General features: G+C 34.7%; 1 long non-coding RNA gene across 1 annotated transcript; it reads right to left on the reverse strand.

The window, feature by feature from the left end:
- Positions 1–1,115: 1,115 nt before the first annotated feature.
- Positions 1,116–18,085, reverse strand: LOC116873328. Its single transcript, XR_004383794.1, has 3 exons — positions 18,073–18,085; positions 3,880–3,884; positions 1,116–1,206 (listed from the first exon to the last, which is right to left on the reverse strand). It is a non-coding gene; the product is annotated as an uncharacterized LOC116873328 (long non-coding RNA).
- Between the last annotated feature and the right edge of the window lie 2,405 nt (positions 18,086–20,490).

The following is a 20,490-nucleotide window of genomic DNA, read 5'->3' on the forward strand; positions in this document are numbered from 1 at the left end:
AGACAGCAGGAAGGCTTATGACCTTAGACATCAGATTAGAAGATTTATTTATGGAGAAAGTACCTACAGGAGTAAAAACAAAATTTAATACAAAGATTCACAAGTATACACAGGTCACCAGAAAAAGCCACTAACATACAAGATGAAGATCAATACAAAGAGAAAAGAAGGACTTAAATGAAACAGTGTAAAGAGAGAGTGACAAAAGACCCCAAACAACAGCCCTAATTAATGTACGTAAGACCTAGAAAAAGATACTACAATCATGACATAAGAGAAAAATACTATAAAAACATTCATACAACTTACAACTCTTAATAAATTAATAACTCAAAAGAAGAAATGGAAGTTAAAGTTGAGGTAGCCATCTAAAGGCAAACATTAAAAATAACAGATAGAGGGGGACGCCTGGGTGGCTCCATCAGTTAACCATCTGCCTTAGGCTCAGGTCATGATCCCAGGGTCCTGGTATCTAGCCCCACATCAGGTTTCTTGCTCAGGAGGGAGCCTGTTTCTCCCTCTCCTTCTGGTTGCCGCTCCCCCTGCTTGTGTGCTCACTCTCTCTGTCTCTCTGACAAATAAAATCTTAAAAAATTTAAAAATTAAACACAAAACAAAAATGACAGGAAATAACAGAAGAAACTATTGTCAAAGTCCAGACACTGCAACATCGAAGAGGAATTCTAAAAGTTGGCGACAACACAAATGCCAGGATGTATATTAAAGACACACCCAGACACAAATTTTCAAGAACTGATGGGCAGTGTATGTACCACAATGTAAGGGAGAAAATCCGTTAAGTCATGTTATTTAGGGAAATCATAAGATTCAAGACTAATATGAGTGATAAGTATCCATGGATTTTTTTTTTAAGTCATATTCTGTACAGAATGGCACTAGAGTGTCAAATGTTAAAACTGAAACCTAGAGGAAAATTTAACAAAGTTTTCAAAATTCTGAGAAAAAGTCCAATCAAGAATACTATAGAAAATCAAAATGAAGATAAATGGATTACTTTCACACATGCAAAACAATTTATTTTCTACGTAGTGTTCTTCAAGAAACTACTGGAATAGTTTTTCCATCAAAATGAGTCTGTAAAGCCATGAAGGGAGTAGGAGCTGGGGAGCCTTTCTGCGCCACAGAAAATGTCTAAAGACTTGGTGAAGATAAGAAAACTATCAGAAAGGCAGTGGCACCATTATCCTATAGTCACTTTTGGTCACATTGTCCAGTTCTCAACATGTATCATCCTTATCTGAAACTAGACACCCGCTGCAGCCAGAAGAACAAGAAGTGGGCATCGATCCCTTGTCGAATTACTCAAACAAGACTGGATCTGTATCCCAGAGGAGAAGGCAATGCAGAGGGCATTTCCTAGAATCTAGGAAAAAGAAAGAAACAAAGGGAATCACCGGACAAAACAGAAGAGAGAGTCAAGATGATATTTCATAAAGTCTGAAGCTACCTTTTCAGAGATAAGCAGGAAATAGAAGAGAGGTTCCCGTTGTCTTTAAGAACAGAATATTAATGGTCTAGTTAGTCTAATAGACTATACTGAGATTTTAACTCTTAGCAAAAAGTTTGAATGTAAGATGTTAATAGACTTATAGAAATTAAATAGATGGCACTACAGAGAAAACAAGTATTTATATTAAAAAAAGGGTAATTATAGTACTCTACATGCTTCAACTCTGAATAATAATATTTATATAATTTTGGTAACATAAAGAGTAAGTATTGAAACATCTAACATTTAAAATATAATTAAATGTTGATAGTTGGGAGAAGAGCATATATCTAAGTGTATATATGAGTGTATGTGAGAGAAGGAAAAAGAAAAGAGCTATAGCTATAAGAGATCAAAATATTAATCATTTATTTTGACAAGTCGTGTGATAATACCTACAATTTTAAAAAATAACAGGATTAGCTATTTATAAACATGGAGGTGATTACAAAAATAAATTATTTCATAATTTGAAAGTAGTTAACAATGAGAAATAAAAAGCAGGATGTTAGGGAGAAAAGGTAGATGTGCAATATCACTAGTTTTTAAGATATTTTAATGGAAATATTGACTTCTTAAAAACTATATATATACATGCATAATTTTAAAATGATGCTTTATTGCACCCATTCATTTTATCTTCCAGTGGCTCCATCATGGATGTTTTTCCCTTAACCCTACAGTACACTGGAACTGTGGTTTCTGTGGTTTTGCTCATCAGTTCCCTTCTACATATAATTACTTTCTGTTTTCTCTGCATTAACCTAAACTACATGTTTGTCAAAATTAAACTCATATCCCATCATGAATGTTTTACCAAGTGTGTGTATGCGAGTGTATGTATATGTGCAGCCCCTCATTCACACATTCATTCACTCATTTATTCATTAAAACAGATATTTACTAATTGCCTATTGTGAATTGTATATTGTGCCAAATAGTCTAGCCTTGAAAGCCAGTAATGCAATTACATTAACTTACATTGCTTTGTTTTGTTTGTTTGTTTCCCCTCTTTGAATTTCTGAAATGCTTTTAGTATGTTCACCTTAACATAGTACTGGATGTTCTAATGTTTTCCTTTATTTTTTTTTAAAGGCATGCATTTCAATTACTCAACATTCTCAGTTTCTCCAGAGATTTAGACATTATTTCTCAAGTAAATTCAAGGTACTTTATATAGCATATGATAGGTTAATTGAAAATGCCTGTTAATTTATTATGAAAACAAAGCATGTTAAGCTTACATTAAAAAAAAAACACACTATAATTATGACAATGATTATCAAAAGCCTGTGTTCTGGGTGCCTAGGTGGTTCAGTTGGTTGAGCAACTGCCTTCAGCTCAAGTCATGATCCTGGAGTTCTGGAATTCAGTCCAGTATCAGGCTATCTGCTCAGCAAGCAATGTGATTCTCCCTCTGACCTACCCCCTCTCAATCTTACTCTCTCTCATTCTCTCTCTCTCTCTCAAATAAATAAATAAAATATTTGAAATTAAAAAAATATATAAGCCTGTGTTGTTTAATAATAATCCCAGCGATAGCAAGTAGTAAAATCTGAGGGTGAGATATGGATATTTGGATATAGGACTTCCAAAGACTTAATACCTATTTGCTATTTTTTCCATATATGTGTTCACATATGTGATGTTTACATATTATCATTTCTAAACAAACACAAGTCATATATTTGACCTACTGAATCCAAAACCCAAATTAGCACAGTTAGAATAAAAACAGAAATATATAAGTTTGGATAACTATATCTACATATTCAAATTGCATTCTAGGTCAATCCTATACAAAGGCACAGAAAATGCCAGCCTGAGTTTGATTTCAGGAACAAATTTAAGAATTTTAACTTATAATTTTGAGAATCTCCATTGAGAAGTATATTATCTGTGTCTGATAATCCCTATATGTGTTTTCCATAGATTATAGTTCTGATAATGTCTACAATCAAATAACTATAACAGAGACAAAATTTTAGGCTGTAGCATTTATTTATATCTTATTATAAATGAACTTATTAGGTACATTTCTTCATAAATTGATGGGGTAAAACATAGTTGGTAATGAGAAGGGAAGAAATCTAACACCTTTCTACTAGGAATTTTATACAATAAAAAAATATTTCTGTGAACTCTGTTTTATTCCCATTTTTACAGTTGATTAAGACTTAGTGATTTGTTCAAAGTCATAATAAAGTGTTGAGGAAAAAGATTTTTTTTTAAAGATTTTTTTTTTAAATTTATTTGACAGAGATCACAAGCAGGCAGGGAGGCAGGCAGAGAGAGAGAGAAGGAAGCAGGCTCCCCATGGAGCAGAGAGCCTGATGCGGGGCTCAGTCTCAGGACCCTGGGATCATGACCTGAGCTGAAGGCAGAGGCTTAACTCACTGGGCCACCCAGGCGCCCCAAGGAACAAGATTTAAGGCCTGAAATGCCAAAACCCATACTTTTCTATAGTTGATCCATAGATATGAATTAAAATGAGCACAAAGTCTATATAGAATAGAATCTTCATTTTCTTCTTTTCATATTAATTCACAGAGTATTTGTGAATAATGGAGTGACAACACAAAGACCAAAACAGGCACTGTGGATATCAGACAGAAAAGCCCAGTATGGTACAACCATTTATAACTACAAATATATTTATAGATACACATATACAACACCAGACAATTACAGACATTATTTTTTTTCAATAATTTTTATAGCAATATAGAGAACATTTATTAATGAAGCAGGTCTCAAAGAAAAGGAAGAGGGCCTTGGATTCTTTACAGGCAGGTAAACAAGGAAATCATTGGCAATTCTTAAGGGAGTTAAGAGGAGTAATGGAGAGGAATAATGATGAGAGCAGGGTTGTCCTTTCCTGTTAGCTTTTTCCTTGAAAAACAATGGGGATATATTGAGGAACAAAAAACTTCTTCCTAGAACATAGGATGCTTAGCTAAATTCAACACTTCATACAGAAACACAGACACACAGAGGTCTAATACATAATCTCTTTAACATTTAACATATTTAACAAAGAAAGATAATCTAGTTTTTCCCTATTCTTCAGAATCTTACTCTTTTGTTGTTTTAACATGATAACTTTTATGAAATACTTCTTTTATGAGAGCTCTAGAGAAAACTGAAGAGGTAGAAATGTGGCAGAGTGGCAGCTGTATTGATAATATGGTACAAGTTGTGTCAATGGCAGTACATTTTCAAGAGATCTATTTGCATAAAATACAAGTGTTTTCAGGAGGCCCTTGGTGCTGAAATTTCTGGGGTTTTTTGTTTTGTTGTCAAGTACTCTGTGCTTCTTATCTCAACTGTTTTTCTAATATTCTGATGAGCTTTTCATTTGACTAAGGAAATGATTTCTCATCTTTGTTTTCATTGCCTATTCCATCCCTAACTACTATAATCTATGATAGGTAATATGTACTCTGCTTCATATGGTAATCTTGCACAAAGTTTGAATGGCAAGAGTACTTAAAAGTTAAAAAATATATATATATAAAGTTAGAGAATGACTTGATTTTTCTTTTCTTTTCTTTTCTTTTCTTTTCTTTTCTTTCTTTTTTCTTTTACATTAGAATGTTAGTTTTCTGAACCAAAAGCAGTTTCTCTCATACTCAGTCTGGACATTGAAAACTGAAACCACACCTTTCTTTCTACATTAACATGAATTGACTATTCCTCTGCCATCAATATTATGACTTCATTTTTCTGGGTTTTGATGTCTAGAAAAATTATTCAATTTCTCATTGCAGGAACTACCCAAAAGATCCATCAATTTTTTAATAGAAATGTCAATAGTCTGTGTCCTAAGATTCTTTAAATCCCTCAACTCAAAATCTTTGCCTTGTTGTTTCCACAAATCCTAATGTATTGTAATTCTTACCCAATCCTACTCAAGTTCTTGCACTGAAAAGCTTGCCATAAACCAAACCTCCAATTCCCAATGAATTCTGACCTTAATTTCTTCCCCTTAAGACACTGCTAAAGCTGTGCTTATCAGAAAGATGAGCAAGTAGAGTTGATAAACCACCAAAATAATAAAAAACTGAGCAGGGGATGAAAGAAGATACATTTCAAATTGTAGAGGTATGAAATCAGAAGAAATACTTATGGTATGTTAAACATTAAATTTAAAATAAAGCAAGATCATAACATTCATACAGATATAAAATGAACAGAAGTTAAAGATTTTTTTAACTCATTAGTAAGGAAACCGTAAGATGTTATATCCAGTTCAAAGGAGAATCTAAATATCACAAGTTTATAGATCAAGAATATTTAAATGTGTGTGCAAATAGAAGCAAAACTGGCTTTTCCCACAGCACTAAGGGAAATCAACTGAACTTCTATCAGACAGAATTATTTGTATGTCTATAAACTCTAGAAATTTGCATTTCTATATTTTATCTGCCATATAAGGGTTGTAAAACTGCTCAGGATTAATGAAAGACTAGAATCAAAGAAGCATGAATGGAGTGTTCTAGATAATGCATAGCTTTATTGAAACACAAACTGTTCCTATAGATCCTCCTCCTTAGTTCAAAAATAATCTCAAAGTAAGATTATGGAACACAAAACTGGTCTATAAAATCTCATTAGATTTGCCCTTCTTATTTATGTAAGTGCAACAACAGTCTTAATTTATCACTTAGATCTTCTTAAATCTGCTTGTTGGATGTTTTCAGAGGAATCTCAGATTAGATTTTTAAAAGTCTCAATTATTTGCTATCCTGAGCCCAGAAAGCAAATTCTAAAAACTTTCTTCATGAGATTCGACCTACAGGACCTATAACTTTGAATGATTTTCTCTCTCTAAGTTTCCCCAAATATTCTAGGGTGCTTGACCTGACACAGATAACCTCCCTTACTATGACCCATGTACCAGGTCAATTTTCCTGGGTAGAATTTTAAAGTATTGACTCCATAAAATCACACTTAGTTTCTTTAAAGTAGCTGATCAGAAAGATTAAACGTGCATTATTTTCAAATACCACATTCAGGGTAAGGCCTGGTTACAAAACAAATGTTCCCAGCTATTCCATGGTAAACAGAAGGACAGATTCTAAATGGACTTATGCAAATAACTTAACAGCCATATAAAGGAAGAAAACTCAATACAGTTCTCTGACTTCTTGGGAGAAAATAGGGGATGTCAGGGGATCAGATGTTATTTGCAAATGTTTCACTGGTTTACAAAGTAGAGTCTACTAAACTGTTATGGGTATAGGGAAAGAAAATAATTTTCCCTCTACCTTTCTGAGTTCTTAGCTGAGACTTCTTTAAAAAAAAAAAAAAAAAGATCAACAAAAGAAAAACAAACAGAAGTTTGTTAACATGTATCTCTCATGTATACATGGGTGATAACAGGGAAAAATGATTAACTCCCCAAGGCTGCTTAAAATTCAGACTTAAATACCATCTTATACAGAAAGTGGAGAGCAGAAATGTGGGCCACTTGGAGAAGAATAAATGATTTTGGGAAAGATGAATGAGGCTTAAACAAATAGATGAGAGTTATGATAGTAAAGTAATTAAACAAGGAGACAATTAGACCCTGGTGGCTTGACTGCCTTGGCAGGCTACATAAGCAAACCAAAACTTAAGATAGAGTATATTACCATAAATGTTTCAAGGTTAAAAAATTGAAATCTAAGAATGACCAATCACAAATAGCCAACTAGGCTTTTCCAAATAAGGCAACTGCTTAAGCTCTAGTTCAACACATATTTTCCTTGCTTTGCTCTAAATCTGATTTATAAATATCTTTCCTATAGTTCTTCTTGGTGGAGTATTCTTAACCACTTTCAGTTTGTGGGTGCCTGATTCAAACTGATATTTGCTCACATAAACTCTTAAAAATTTTAATGTGGGGACACCTGGGTGGCAGAGTCAGTTAAGCTACTAACTCTTCATTTTAGCTCATGTCACAATCTCAGGATTATAAGATAGAGCCCCACATCAGGCTCCTTGCTCAGCAGAGTCTGCTAAAGACTCTCTCTCTCCTCTTCCTCTGTCCCGTCCCCCATGCCACTCATGTGTTCTCTGTCTCTCTCTCTATATTTCTCTAAATAAATCTTTAAAAAAAATTTTTGTGCCTTAGTTTATCTTTTAACAGTAATTTGTGACAAGACTTCTCTGCATGTGGTGTCACTTCTAGTCTCTTCTCCAGGAATGAGCATCAATCATCCCTGGTGATGAAAGTCCAAGGGATTTATGATAACTGAGCTCCTTTTAAAGGATCTGTCTTTAGGCAGATACGAGGTATTCAAAGAAAGCCTCTCTATGCATTTGTTTTTCAAGTGCATAATACAGATCAAAAATAATATACCAAAGAAGCATATTTTGGGATGGTGTGGGGAAACAAAACACTTGACTCCAAAATATGCCAACTAGGTATGTGGATTATTTTAAGCTAACGGTAATTAAGACCCAACAGACTCAAGAAACTCTTACCTCTTCCTGAACTACTTAAAAGAATTCAGATAAGGAGGCTGGCAAAAAAAAAAAAAAAAAAAAAAAAAAAAAAAGGGTATTACCAGAAATAAATTTTTATCTGAAAGACCTATCTGTATGGCAGGGCAAATATCTATACCAAACATCTGCTCTTCCTATTCTCCTGTGAATTGTTTTCTTCCTCTCTGAAGCTCTAGGTCCTATCCCATCCCATAGCTCAGGATGGCATATAAGCCTCAACTGAAAATTTGTCCTTGGGTCTCATATTTTTTAAAGGGGTTTCTGAGCAGAAGTAATTTTTTCCCCCAATTATCCATCTTAGATCAATTTTATTAATATACCAGCCAAAAGAACCTAAAAGAGTAGAGTAAAATTTATTCTCCCCTACAGTGGCATATTCTGCTGTCTCTTATGAACAACAGTTAAATTAAGAAGAAAGGTTTCCTGGAGAGCCTGGGTGGCTCAGTGGGTCAAAGCCTCTGCCTTCAGCTGAGGTCATGATCCCAGGGTCCTGGGATCTAGCCCTGCATCAGGCTCTCTGCTCAGTGGGGAGCCTGCTTGCCTTCCCCTCTCTCTGCCTGCCTCTCTGCCTACTTGTGATCTCTGTCTGTCAAATAAATAAATAAATAAATAAATCTTTGGCAGGGGGGTGGTGAAGAAGAAAGGTTTCCTAATACACAGAAAGTATAATATTAAAACATCAATGATATTTCAAACAAGTAACATTTGCATTGTCAGTTCATTCAGTCCTATATATTTCATTATTTTCTTAAGTCTTTAATTATTTATTTTTTAGTTAACATCCATCCCCTTATATAGTTATAAAATGTTTTTCCTCGTGATGAAACCTCTTAGCATTTACTCTCTTAGCAACTTAGAAATGTACTATATAACAGTTTAAATATAGTAATCATTTTTGCATTACATCCCCAGTATATATAATTCATTCTTAAGCTGCTAGATCATGGGTTAATAGTCTAATAAAACTATCTGGAAATGGCCAGGGAAAAACAAACAAACAAACAAACAAACAATGAAAGAACAACTGTAGGAATCCTAACTCAGTCTACTGTTCTACTGGTAGCAAAATGTCATCAAAAGCCTAAAACTAAGGGTAAATCCTAGCTTAGTCTATTGGTATCAAAATCCCATCAAAAGCCTAAAGCTAAGAGTCTATTCTTTTAAGTATAAATATTTTTAATTACCTGGTACACTCCTTTTCCTTGGGGCTCTGAGACAATACTTCTTTGTGCATTACACAATTTCTGGTAGGTAGCTGATATGAGAACCATCAGGCAGAAATGAGAATAAACTACCCGTAAATGACAAAGACTTAAAATGACTGGTGAATTTACTAACAGTAATTTTCAAATTTGAAAAATCTGACAAAAGATTATACAGGGAAAAATTATTTTGCTACTACTCTCCTATGATTCTGACTGGTGTCCTCAACTAGTATGATGAAAAACAGAAAAACAAAGAAAAAACAAAAACAAAACAAGTTTATTGACATAAGTATCATGCTTACGTACTAGAGTACCAGAGATTAATAACTCAGACCTGGGTTTATGTAACATTTGAGGCTAAAACAAAGGAAAAGGAATTTGAAGTTTCTGGGCAGGAGGAGGCAAGTTTTAAGATGATGACCAGGAAAAATATTGTAAAGATCATTTAGTTAAGTTTGTTAGTTAGGTTTATAAAGCAGACTTAAGTTAGTGACTTCTCCACTGATGTGAGTAGAGTCCTCTTCTCCCTGGTGTGGAATCTGGAAATATCTCTTACAAATGGAAATTTCCTTAACAAACAGACAATTTATGCCTTGTTTTCAGAGCTTTTCCTCTGTCAGCTGGTTCAATGGCCTTTAGCTAAAAATAATCCACATTCCAAAGTGACTTATTTTGGGGTGGAATATTCTGGTACTCTTCAAAATCATAACAAGAATGATGTAAGATCACTAGCAAAAATAGTTGGTAGTTTCTGTGTCATGCTAACAAGATGGTAAGATCAATGTAAAAAAAAAAAACAAGTTTTAGACAAAATGAGTATAAGCATAAGATTAAGACTATTGCCAAATAAAACAGTGAGTGCTACATCGGATTTTTAAACTGGTAAAACATAATTTTTAGATAAAACAATAATGGAATTAGATATAAAGTGTACTATACCATGAATATAGCAATCATGCATTTTTAAAATATATCAAGAATATTGTCTAACAAAATTAACCTATCTTTATTGTATAAAACCCTTTAGGCAAGTATGAGTTGAAAACCACTTGACAAGAAGATACTGGTTTCAATTTGTAAGTAAAGTTGCAGCCAACTTTAACATCTTTAACATCTTTAACATTTAACATAACATTTATTAACATATTGAAGAGATTCAAGACATGCAACCTCAAATTATGGCACTTTGGCCTACTAAATATCTTGAACTGCAGGAGTTTGAGAAAAACTGAAGAATAAGGATGCTCACTCTAACCTCCCCACAACATGAACTTCTTTCCTGAAAGCAGGAGATAAATCTCCCTTATAAAATGTACCCACCCTGTACCAGGAGAAAGGAAGACATTACTGTTACAGAAATCAGAAATCTGGGGCTGAAAAACCTGCATAAATAAACCTTGTTAATCTGACCTGAATCTTTCTAGTTACTTCTTCACCATTTACCACTGCTAGCCCAAATTCTTCTATCTTGTCAATTCTTGACAAATTTATAGTTTCTTTGTCTAAAAAGTATAAAAGCTTCCTGACCTGGTCACTTCCTTCAGTCTTCATTCTCTTGTGAAGTCTCCCATGTACAGGTAAAACTACAAAATTTGTATGCTTTTCTCCTGTTAATCTGTCTTCATCAGTTTAATTTTCAGACCAGCCAGGGATCCTAAGAGGGTTGAGGAAAACTTTTTCAATTCCTATAATATCCATGATGGATAACACTAGACTGTTGTCCAAAATCATCAGACCAAACATCACCAGGAATCTGATAAATATAGAAAAACTCTATAAAACACTATTTCAGCATTTTTCATGAGTTTAATACATATTATAAAAACCGAGGGAATTGACAAATCACTACAAACTTCACAAAACCATATAATTTCTGAAATATTTATTTTAATTTTATATTATCTGTATAAATTTAACCTAAATTAATTAATTAATTAATTAAACCTAAAAATGGGCTAGCATTTCCTTTGTGTTGTCAACTCTTTTCATGGAACTCATCGGTATAAACATATCAAATAAGCCTAATTTTATTTAGCACCTTTCTTTCTTAAAATTAAAGAATAAGGGGCACCTGGGTGGCTCAATGGGTTAAAGCCTCTGCCTTCAGCTCAGGTCATGATCCCAGGGTCCTGGGATTGAGCCCCACATCAGGCTCTCTGCTCCGTGGGGAGCCTGCTTTCTCTTCTCTCTCTCTGCCTGCCTTTTTGCCTACTTGTGATCTCTGTCTCTCAAATAAATAAATAAAATCTTAAAAAATAAAAATATTAAGGAATAAATCTTTGCAAATTTGCAGAGGTCATCTGAAATATCTCAAAGAGAGTATTGAGTGCAAAAGACATCCTTAAATTTTAATGGATTTCTTGTATGATAAATAATTAGAATTCAAGTTGGAGAAGCAGAAACCAACAAGTTGTCAGCAGAGTGGAATATTTATTAATACAGCCTGAGAAATAATTCTGGGTTACATTTCAATGTAATGTCTACAGAATATTTAAAAATAAACACTGAAGTAAACTTGATTATAAAGACATTAATTCTTTTGTAAGGAATCTTTGCTTTTTTAAATAATTAAGACCATAATTTTAAAGTCATAAAGATACCAAATCTTTTCTATTTAGACAGATTACACAGAAAAAGCTTCTTAGTGTTTATATTGTAGGAAAAGTAAATAAACAGTAAAACAAAGAAACCTGTCACTTTTTGCTGTATCAGTTAGTAACTGGCCAACCTACACATTTCAGAATATCATTTCTGGTCTTAGAACTTGCGAGGTTGCAAATGAGTATGGCCAAGGGAATCATGAAGTATACTCAGTCTTGACATTAAAAAGAAAATATATGAGCAGCCTATCTTCAACATTCTTTCAAGAGACATTTAATGACCTAAAATCTAAAGGCTTGGACTTCTGGAAGAGAAATTATAGAAAGCCAGCCATTGAATCCCAATAGAAATAAACTTATAAGGTACTGTAAGGAACTATCTCAGCAGTAAAATTCTAAGAGGTGGATCCTAAGATTCATTTTTCTAAATTACAGAGACACAAATCAAATAAAAATGATTAGAAGAGTATCTGAACTAAATACCTCCAGCTGAAGGTACTAAATACATACATTTGGAATCAGAACACTGTCAGAAACCAAGACCTTTGTATAAAGCCGAGCAGAGCACAAATTAAACAGCTTCCACTTTAGATCTTTGCAGCAAGACTATCTATATGCCAAGAGCTACAGATTAACATATTCTCTTTCTTCTGGCACTTTAACTTTTAACCTATTTCTTTCCATTTAGCTGAAAATGGAATTACAGTATTACATTGCTGATTTAGATTAGAATAGATTTTATGGTATTAGATTTCTGATAACTTAATTCTCATTCCTTAAACTTATTGAGGAGAGATCCTTTAAATATTCTAATATTATTCTTTATTCTTCCCAAAATGTACACCAAGAGATTATCACACATTTTAGCTATAGCTTTATATCTTGTGACTGTTATTTTTAATATCTAGTACTTGGCTTCTCTGGATAAAAATCTAATCTCCATTCCTCTAAACACTTTAGAGAATCATTTACCTTCTACTGGACACTTCTGGTAAATGAAACAGACCCACATTATTAATGCCAACATTCAGTCATTTTTAAAATTGGACAAGAAATAGCAAAATGTATCTACAAGAAATAATTAGAGAGATATTCACAGGTGCTGAAGAGAGAGCAGTGTTGGGAATACATATTGGGTTCTCCTTTTTGTATTAGTGTATTTATTTTTCTTAGACAGTCTCCATCTCTACTCAGGAAATTTTTCTTTCCCAAAGAATAAATTGATGGAATGAATACTCCTGTCACATTAAATTACTTCTATATTTAACAGTTTTATCCCATTAGACTATTATGTCTTATGCACACATCAAGACTACACTTATTTACCACACACGAACCTGACTTGTGCCTAGAGAGTAAATTAAGTTTCTCAGACAATAAAGAATCCTTGCCAGCAACCTTCTCCCCCCAACCCTCCCAATTGGATGTTGTTAGACTGCGCCCTAGGACCACACACACATACACACACTGGCTCTGGCTAATTACTCAGAACACTAAATGATTAACTCTAAATTCTTAAATCACTTAACAAGGTAATTTTTACAGTCAGAATTATTCAATTTTGTAAAAAGGGGTCACAAATTTATCAGTAACTAAGCTGGTACAATAAATTATTACATATCCTAAAGTTCAAAGCTGATCAACCCTACACAACCACAGCCTTGGGGCCAGATTTGGTTATCCCACCTGGCCATGCCCTCTAGGCAAGGAGCTGACTTACTGTAACTCTGAGCAGATGAGGGTGGGGGTACAGGAGGAGTGGACAGTGATTCTGACATGTCTGATAGGTGCCAAAAGCCACACTACTTACAGACAAGTGTGAAGCTAGCAGCCTCCAACACCTGGGGCATCCTGGTGTTCATCGCAACAACTTCTGGGGCACACTGGCCAAGGGAGGTAAAACTCAGGAGATCCCCCAAGATCAAGCTTTCCTCTGGGAAAAGTGGTTCTAGCTTCAGCACCTGACGTTTGATTCAAGTAGTCCCTTGAGCTGCTTCTGATGTTCTGAGTGAGTGTCCCAATCCATTCTCGACTTCTTCTTTTTTTTTTTTTTAACTTATTTATTTCTATTTTAAGTAGGCTCCATGCCCAAAGTCGAGTTCCAAGATTAAGAGTCCTATAGCTCTGCCGACAGAGCCAGCCAGCTTATCCCATTCATTTCCCCTTTTTATGAACTGTGCACCTATTTCTCCACACACCTTAGCTCACATAGTGCGTGCTGGGAGCTCTCTTACTTCACATTCACCTTTCTGGGAAACTGACTTTCAACCCAACAGGGGCAGTCTGGGCATTTCCTGTGATCACAAAAAGAAAAAACAAAACAAAACAAGACACAAATTGGTCGTATAGTTTTGACACTATTTGCTAGCCAGAATGTTATCTTTGCGATCACTAACATTTTGTATTGTACTCAGTTAACTCACTGAGCAAGTAGAAAAATCCATCTCTAAATTGGCTTTCCAAGGGAGAGCATATGGACTCTGGAAAATGTTTACTTTGTCTGGCTTCACCAATTTAGTATCATAGCTTTGTAGTGTTCAAGCAAATCCAATCATCGTTCTGGTTTGCGTGAATTGCCTCCACTAAGTGTGTATTCATTGTCCCAAGAAAATTAGATTTCACACTGAAAATTTTCCAGCAATCCTTAGGATATCAACCAATCCTGAAACTGTCCATCCTTCTGATACTCCATGCTAAGAACTTCTGACACTAGATTTCTGACATTAAGCATAGCAATAAGCCCTGTGAACTTACTTTCACTAACATAATCTTTTTTCAGAATTGCCTCTGTTGTCATCTTCATTCCTTGACAAAGTAAATTAAATTCAGTTTACTTATATCATAACAGATTTCTTTATTTGAGATATGGGCTTTCCAGTGATTTCAGTGACCAACGTGAATAAATTGAGCAAGTTCATCGTATATCAAAATAGCATCTTCCATAAAAATATTTTTTTTCTATTTTTGTGAAAAATTTGGAATTTTCATAAGGATTACACTAACAGTAGATCAATTGGGTAGTATGGACATTGTTACAATATTGATTTTTCCAATCCAAGAATATGGGAGATCTTTCCTATTATTTGTGCCTTCAATTTTTTCATCAATGTCTTATACTTTGTTCAATTTTTGGTTAAATTTATTCCTATGTATTTTATTCTTTTTTAATGCTATTGTCAGTGAGATTGTTGCTACAGTATTTTTGTATGTTAATTTTTGTATCTTGGAGCTTCACTGAATTTGGATTTGGATAAATAAATTCCAAGGATCTAAGGCACAGTGTGGTAACTATAATAATAATGTATTAAAATATTTGAAATCATCTGAGAATAGAGTTTAAGAATTCTCATTATACACACAAAAGACGTTAACTATGTGAGGAAAAAAAAAGTATTAATTACCTCGATTATGGTAATCATTTCACAATGTATACATATATCTGATCATCATGTTGTATATTTTAAATATACACAGTTTTATTTTCAGTTATTCCCCAAAGACACTGGAGGGGTGCCTGGGTGGCTCAGTTGGCTGAGTTTTGTAGGTTTTCTAGGTTTTGGCTCAGTTCATGACCCCATGGGTTGTGGGATAGAGGCGGTGTTAGGTTCCAGGATCAATGTGGAGTCTGCTTGAGATTCTCTCTCTCTCTCTCTCTCCCCCTCTGCCCCTGCCCCTTCCCTTCATGTGTTCTCACTCATGCATGCTCCCTCTCTCTCAAATAAAATAGTAAATCTTTTTTTAAGGCTAGAGGAAAAAAAAAGCATCTTCTCCTTAACCTATGAAGTTTCATTCACATTATAAGAAAAGGGTAATTTAAAATTTCCAATTTACTGTTCTTTTACAGATGTTTTCCAGTATATATAAATTAGAATATTCCTGTAATAATAGCTTTAGAATCAGATTTGTTAAAGATTTCTAGGAATTGATACTATCTGTTCAAGTTCACAAAAATGTATCACTTTAAATTATCTTGTTTTAGTTATCAAATTTAATAGCACAGAGTAAAATGCACAAATCTCAGATTCTGACTTCCTACTAAAAGAAAAGCTTTAAAAAAAATCACTTGAAAAACAGAGTTTCTTTACTAGTTAAAAACCAGATATATATTGCCATTTATTAAATTTGCATGGTAGGTGATTATTCTTCTTTGCTTTAGTGTTTGAGCTGTTTACAGACAATAATAGAGGTAAACTATTAGTAATTGCTATTATAATCAGCTACTTACTTTAATGAGAAAGTGATGAAATAATAGGAGTTGAGGAACTATTTTGAGGACTTCTCATGTTGGACAAGTAGGAGTAAAAAAAAAAAAATGTACTCATGAAACTGTGTGTTTAGATGACCAAATCTAGCGCCAAATGAAGACATATTCACGAAATTGTATTGACCCTGCTTTAGGAAAATTTTGCTGTTCTAATTAATTGAAGATTGTCTGGATGCGAGCTTTAATAAAAGTTTCTTTTTTTGTCAAACAAAACTTTACCTCACTTAATGATCATTTTATGAAAAAAATACTTTATTTTAGATGAAAATTTAATAGACTCCTTAGTAGCAATTGAAATATACATTTCAATAAATGGCTCTTACATTAAAAATCCCTAAACAGCCTGATTGGATATACCCTTATAAATGTTTCCTGTTTTTCTTCTTTTCTGAATAGAATATCACCTGCTAATTTCTAATTTCTTCTCTTCAAGGAATTTTTAATTAAAAAAATAAAATAAAATAATGTTGCCTAATAAAAGACACAGTTGATTTTAAATGAGTAACTGGAAGGAGTTCCCAGATTTTAAAGCATGGCATAGCACATGGATTTCAGGATTTATATTCTCTCTCTCTTTTTTTAAGATTTTATTTATTTATCAGAAAGAGAGAGAGAGCAGGCACACACAAGCTGGGGGAGTGTCAGGCAGAGGGAGAAGCAGGCTCCCTGCCAAGCAAGGAGCCCAATGTCAGACTCAATCCCTGGACCCTGGATCATGACCTGAGCCAAAGGCAGGTCACTTAACAGGGACTGGCCACCCAGGCATCCTGGGACTTATATTTTCACTTTTCTGTGCCATTTTAAGTATTTATGCATTTATGAGCTTAGCTCTCTTCCTAAGAACTGAAAAGAACACCTTAATGTAAATTAGTATGATTGCTCTTTTATGATTTTACAAGATAATATGAATCTACCACGTCTCCCAAATTGCTCCACCTCCTTGTGTTCACTCTTGTGTGATCACCTCTCCTTGAGTGTGAGCTGGGACTAGTGACTCACTCCTAATGAACAGATCAGGGTAAGGTGTGTCATTTGCAAGGTTATATTACAATAAATAATATAGCTTCTGCCTTCTCTCACTCATTCTCCTCTTCCTTTTCCTCCTTTCTTCCAGCCAAATGCTGTGAGCTGCCCTGTGGAGAGGTCCACATGGCCAACAAATGAAGGGGGTCTCTCATCTCATCCACAGCCCTTGAGGACTTGAGGCCTTCAGTCATGTAGCCCACAAGAAACCGAATCCTGCCAACAACCACTGGAGTGAAATTGCAAGCTGATTCTCCTTCAGTGGAGCATTCAGGTATGACCACAGCCCCACCTGATACCTTGATTGCAACCTTGGGAGCTTGAGGTTAAACTATGGTTGTATTCCTGAACCACACAAGCAGTGACATAATAAATCCTTATTGTTTTCAGGTGATAAATAATAGCTGTCACAGTTATTTTATAGTTGATTACCTAATCATAGGTCCTTTGTGACTTGAGGTTCATGTTTTCCTACTTCACCTGTTTTACAATTGTTGATTGCATGCCAGATATTTAGTATTAAAAAATGATAAGACACTGAAGTAAATACTATTTATTATCAGCAAAGACATACCCTTTCCTTTGTCAGTCCTCTCAAGTGGGATCTAAATGTGTTGTTGAGCTGGGTTTAAGATTGTTGAAGCTTAGGCAAATTAAGATCACCACTGTCTTCCTAAATTGTGAGTGTAGACTCTCTTCAGGAGAGCTTGAAATCTGAGCACAGCTAAGACTCCAAATCAGTCTCATTTTTTTCTCTCTCTTTATCCCTTCTCTCTCTCTCTCACTCTCTCTCTCTCTGCTTTCTAGCCCAGTTGCCAGCTCCAAATACCACTAAAGATGTCTCTGTAGTTTCCAACCCCACCCCCAATTTTCCGTATTGAAGAGATCTCATTCTACTGTCCTGGGTTCACCCTTCTTCATATTCTGGCATAGCCTCAAAAAAGACCCATGTGACTCAGGGGAATCTTTCTCATGTACAGCTCTACCCCCAGTTTCTGGTGCAATACCGTTGGCAAATTCCTGTGGGAAAGAACGGTGGGTAGATATGTTTCTACCTTGCATCTGGGCACTTTAGGATTCTAATCCCTCTCACCAATCCATGTGGGTATGTGAAAGGATGCTAAAATTTTAACTGGATACGGCTTCTGTCTAGGCAGGCTTATTTCTTTTCCCACTGTGCACTCAGGGAGGAAAGTGGCTGTGAGCTACTTTTTTCCTAGTCAGAGATTGTTCCTTTCTAGAATTTAGTTTATTTGATCTATTTGCATTCCACATCTCAAATGTATTTTCTAAAAATGCATTATTTTCTAGCTTGTTTCCAGGCCTAATTTTCTCTGTGTTACAGTGGTGCCATGGTCTCTTATTACTTTCTACAGTTCAACTGGAATCTCAGTTTTCATGGATTTTAAGTTTAAATGTTTATCTCTAGCTTGAACAGAGTTCATCTCTTCTCCAATTGTCCATTGCTTCTTAGACATCTTTGCATGGATGCTTAATAGACATCTCAAAATTAAAATGTCCAACACTAAGTTCATGTTCATAGTCCCAAAACCTGCCTCCCATACAGTGTCCCAAAGTTACTTAATGGCAAATCTATTATTTTAGCTGCTCAGAAGAAATCTTGGACCAACGTTTTTTCACATCAAATATATTCTCTCGTGAAAACCTCCATTTTTTCTTCAGAATGTTTTCTGCCTCAGACATCTTCTTACCAACTACACTGTTGTCACCTTGGCCCATCACCTTTTTAGATTACAACTCTAGTGTTCTTCCTTCTACACATGACTGACTAACCCTCCTAGAGTCTATGACCTAGTGAGCAAATGGAATGATTCTTTTACAGCATAAATCAGATCAAGACACCATTCTATTCAAAACCCTACAACAGTCCTGCACTCAATCAAACCAAAGTCCTTAAAATGTCTTATAAGGCACTAGGTAATATGCCCCCACATGCACCCCTGCCTGAATTGCCATGTTCACGTCTTCTTTCCCTTCACGTCACTCATTCTATTATAGCCACACTGGCCTTCTTTCCCCCAAAATGCAAATGTACTCCCATCTCTGGACTTCTACACTATATCCTCTGCCTTGAATGTTAGTTTTTCCTCAGACATCTTAATATCATGTGCTTTTAAATCCTTCAATTCTTCTAAATATCACATTCTCAGTGAAACTCATGTAAAAATGCACCTTATTTCCAACTTCCCTTACTTTGCTATTTATTTTCCCCAAGGAATTTATCACATTCCAGCAATTTATAAATGCATCTATCTACCTACATATGTGTGAACTTGTAGTCCTTGATGTTATGTGTCGACTTGGTTGGGCCATAGGGTACTCAGATATTTGGTCAAACATAACATCATTCTGCATGTTTCTGTGAGGGTGATTCTGGATGACATTAACATTTGAATTGTTTCCATGAATAAAACATATTGCTCTTTCTAGTGACAGTGGGCCTCATTCAATCCACTGAAAGCTTGAATACATCAGAAAGGCCAACCATTCTCCAAATAAGGGGAAATTCCTCTTGCCTAACTGCCTTTAATCTGAGAGGTTTGTTTTTTCCTGCCTTTAGACTCAAACTAACATATTGGCTTTTTTCAGGTCTTGAAATTGCCAGGCTTGGCATTGAAACTACACTATTTTCTTGTTTCTCAGGCTTTCAGATTCAGACTGGAACTATATCGTTGGTTCTCCTTCATCTCCAACTTGCTGACTCACTCTGTAGATCTTAGGATTTGTCAGTCTCCATAATTGTGAGCCAATTCTTTATAGTCTCTCTATCCCTCTCTCTCTCTCTCTGTTATACTGGTTATGTTTCACTGGAGATTCCTTATGAATATCTATCATCTATATATTTTTTGTATTTATATTTATATTTTATGTCTCCCTCTATTGGAATGCAAGAGTCTCAAGAGTAAGAATTTTTATGTCTTGTTTATTGCTGCATTCAATTTTTAACAGAATTGAAAAAAAAATACTTGAGACATTTTTGGCTTTCAAAATATAATTCATGTGCATTTCTCTTGAAGCTTATTCTAATCTATCTTTTGCTTGCTACTGTGAGTGATCCAATTTATGCCATTTTTTAAAAATTTATTACTCTTAGCATATAAAATGTACAAGTGTTTAGAAGCATATTGAATCACATAGAAAGCTAATAAGACCAGCAAGTGCATATTACCAACATGATGCCCAAATACTCTTCTGAATGTTTGACATATATGACCTTATATAATTCTCACAACATACCCATTTTACAGATGAGGAAACTGAAGTAAATTTCCAGATTATACAATGACTAAGAGATAGAGCAAAGACTGGAAGCTGGACTATCTGGTTCTGAAATCCATGGTTTTACACCAGTTTACATCAGGCTATCACCAAATG

This window comes from Lontra canadensis, unplaced genomic scaffold (genome assembly GCF_010015895.1).
Source record: "Lontra canadensis isolate GAN:19392208 unplaced genomic scaffold, GSC_riverotter_1.0 scaffold1, whole genome shotgun sequence".
Lineage (NCBI taxonomy): Eukaryota > Metazoa > Chordata > Mammalia > Carnivora > Mustelidae > Lontra > Lontra canadensis.